General features: G+C 47.4%; 1 protein-coding gene across 1 annotated transcript in view; it reads left to right on the top strand.

The window, feature by feature from the left end:
• RREB1 (ras responsive element binding protein 1) overlaps window positions 1–3745 on the top strand; it is a 146361-nt gene that overhangs the window by 136481 nt on the left and 6135 nt on the right. The gene's annotated exons all lie outside the window — the stretch shown is intronic.

Raw genomic sequence — 3745 nt, 5'->3', positions numbered from 1 at the left:
TCAGGCTGTGGGCCCTGCTGGATGTGGGATATGAGGAAGGGTGTACAGTTTTAGCTCTTGGTAGCAACACATCTAAAAGGGATGTGAAACTTTAAAGGCTTGGGGTGTTGTCTTCTCCAGCCCCAGCCTCTGCTGCCAAATTCTCCAGAGCAGGGATGGGCTACACAGATGTCAGGGCATTGCAGGAACTAGGGATGCCCAGCCCTTGGCAGGGAGGGTGGGTGTTTTTCTTTTCATTAACTCTCTTCCCAGTAAAACAAAACTTGGTCTTGTTTGAAAAAGCACTCTGCATGTCCTTTCCTTAATCACATCTCTGCTTGACCTGGATCCGGTGATTCTCTTGTGCTGATACGCGCTTCCTTCCTCCGGCCCCCCACAGAGCAATTAACGTTGCCCAGTGCTCTCCTGCACCCTTTCCCCCTTACAGCTTCTGCATTTACTCATGTCCTCTATTCAGTACATTTTTTCATCTCCAAATACTGGGGTTTAGCACCCCTCATCCCCCCAAACTAAAAAAAATTGGCTGCTGCAGGTCACTGAGACACAGCTAGCTGGCCATTGGTTGATAACAGTCTCACAGGTATGGATTCAGTTCTGCAAATCATGGAAGCTTGAGGTTCCCCCACTGCTTGAAGCAGATGTCTGTTCCCTCAAAATGTATTTACTTTTCTAGAGTTGTAATTGTGTCCTGTGCTGCTCTCTCTCAGACTTCGGTGGGGATGGGGAGCTGTGGTGTCCGGGAGTCCCTCCTCCCTTGTCAGTTTGACTAGAGGGGTCGCCTTTAATCCCAGGCCCCCGCATCCTTGTCTCAGTTACTGAGCGAGGGGTGCATCTGGATGGGTAGCTTATCCAGGAAGAGGCTGTGACCCGGAACCCTCTGCCTTTTCCCCACACCTCCCACCAATCCCTAGTGAAACAAGCCCTTGAACTGCTAGGCCCTCTTCTTAAAATCAACCCCTCTAAAGGGTATAAAAATGTTGGCCAGCTTCCATTCCCACATAATTTGCCAAAATCTTTGAGTAAAGATGTGGACTCCCACGGAATTCTGCCATGACTTGGATCCCCTTGAGCAAAAGGAAGTGGATGACCTGCTGGTCGACCCCCAGGAAGCCACAGCAACGCTGTCAGAACGCGAGTTAGCTGCCGAGGATGGCTCTTAATGCTCAGCAGTGCGCGCTGAGGGGCCTGGTGGCAGCCTGGCTTAGCAGCAGCTCTGTGCCTCTGCCCACAGTGGTGCCAAAGGAGGGAGAGAAGGGATGACCGAGGTGGTGGAGGGGTGCCCTTGGTTTCGGGTTTGCAGACAGGTCATAAAGTGTAAGAACGAGTGGCAGATGCACATGAGCTCCCCTTCCGGGTCGCACTGAGGAGCCAGCCTGGGACCCCGGCTGCCATCTGAGGTGCAGACACCACGCGAATTGGAGTGTGTGTCTTAGCTTCCATTCAGCACCAGGTTTTACATTGTGGTGGGTTTAGTTTTTAAATTTGCAGTTAAGAGTTTTGTTTTTCCAAGTTCTGTCAGAGTCCTTCCTCATCTCCGCCCTGTAGGTTTTCTTTAAAGGAAAAAGCCTCTGGAAAAAGAATTCACTGCAAGTTGTAATGTGAAACCAGCAAAGAGAAAATATATGGTTGGTTTAATTGTGGTCCCAGTCCATGCTGCGAAAGAGGACTGAGATTTAAGAAGGGGAGGGGAGAGGTTGGGGCGGTGGAGTTCACTGTCTTCAGGGAGCATTTTTAAAACCAGGTGAGCGTAATGGAGGGGTGAGTTTCCTTCGGGCGCTCCCTCCCATGAAGTTGCAAGTAGGGCCTTAGAGGAAGACCATAAAAAACAAAGGCAGGAAATGACCAGGGAAGTTCTTGAGGGGTTTTCTAGGTTTATATGCCTGGGTTGCATTTTCTTAAAATCCCTAAACGTGTTTTATAACGAGGGTATGACTTTTTCCATCACATAAGGTTTTTCACGAAACTACACCTAGGTTCCCCCAAAGGAATGCTGAAATGCTGTGATGGGGGCAGTTCTGCTTAAAGGGCATATTGCTCATTCAGAGTTCAACAAACTCTCCACTTAATTTTTTTTTTTTTTTTTTTTTTTTTTTTGTGGGCAGAGGTACCCTGGCCCACTTGGCCCTTGGGGAATACGTTTTTCCTCAGGCGATAGGGCCTTCTGTTTGTGGGCGCCTGCACACGACTTCTAAATCAGCTTAATGTGAAAGTTCTCAAACGCTTTCTTAATGGTGGCCGCCCTGCCCACCTGGGAGCCCAGGTGCCCGTTGGAAGACATACAGCACAGGACGGCCTTCGTGGGTGCAGCCTGGAGTACAGGCAGCAGCTCCAACAGCCTCGCCCCTGCCCAATCAGATGAGGTGTTTAGATGGGTCGCTTTTCACTTTGGCTGAGTAACTTGGAACTTCTAGGAGGCCATAGATATTTCATTGTTGAGCTGGCATGGAAAGTCTCCACTTTCCCATGGCAGTTTTTTTAGATTTTGCATCACAAATGAGGGACTGATGAGGACAGAGAACTGCAGCTGTAAGGGAGGTAGCATCGCTTATAAAAAAGTCATCAGCTACCTGTCTTTAGAAGTGTGGGTGGCTGAGGAGGGCAGAGATCAAAATAGGATCTGCTATTATGAGCTGGATATTCATGAGACGATGAGAAGAGGTTCTATTGCTTCCAAGAATCACTAATAAAAATCAGTTGGGGTTGCTTGGAACTTGAAGGGCCTGGGCTGTCCTGTAACAATCTCCCCCTAGTGGAAGTTTTCGGGAGCACAGCCAAGCCTCCTTTGTCCACCAGAGGAAGTGAGTCCGCCTTTCATTGACTTAAGGGTGAACGCTCCATTATTTTTATAAATGTATATTTATTGATTTCAGAGAGGAAGGGAGAGGGAGATATAAAAACATCAATGTTGAGAGAGAATCATTGATCGGCTGCCTCGAGCCTGCAACCAGGGCATGTGCCCTTGACCGGAATCAAACCCGGGACCCTTCAGTCCACAGGCTGACGTTCTGTCCACTGAGCCAAACCAGCTAGGGCTGAACGCTCCCTTATTCACACTAAGGAAGGGCCCAGGAGTGAGAATGATCTGACCTTAGAATATTTACGTGGGTTTGGTTTCAGAACTCATTATGATTTTTTTTCACGTTCGTCTTAATATATTTTCCAGTTAAACTTTAAAATAACCCATGTTCTTTGGTGAAAAATATTAACAATTAAGAAAACCTAGAATGTACTGGGGCAAGTAAGAAGTAGCCAGAATTTAAGCCTCTTTTTAAAAATGTCACTACTACAGTAGTAAGCCAGCAAATATGACACTGAGCACTTTGTGATTTTTTTTTTATTGTAGAGTTTATACCACAATCCATTTAATAGATGCTCCCTATTGGAATGATTCAAGAACATGAGCATCTGTCTTATCCTCAGAAATAGCCTCGACATTGGGGTGTATAGCTCAGGATTCCTCTTTAAACTTGTGAATAATTTTCAAAAATCATTTTCAGAAATTTTAGTCACAGCATAATGATTTGTTTTCTTCTGAAACCTTTTGAGATACTCAGACAGTTGCTGCCAAAAGATACAGGCAGAATGAATCCAGTGAAAGGGTGTAAGTTGGAGTGTTGAGCAGACGGTGGTACATAAGCTGAAAGCCCCAGGCAGGTGTGGCCATGGAGGGGCGGTGCCAGCCCTGCCCCCCACGCAGGACCACCTCAGTGGCAGATGATGAAGCCTGTGGCTCCGAGTGCTGGGG

This window comes from Myotis brandtii, unplaced genomic scaffold (assembly GCF_000412655.1).
Source record: "Myotis brandtii unplaced genomic scaffold, ASM41265v1 scaffold1144, whole genome shotgun sequence".
NCBI lineage: Eukaryota > Metazoa > Chordata > Mammalia > Chiroptera > Vespertilionidae > Myotis > Myotis brandtii.
Note: the sequence above shows the minus strand (reverse complement) of the source record. Positions and strands in the feature narration are given on the sequence as shown.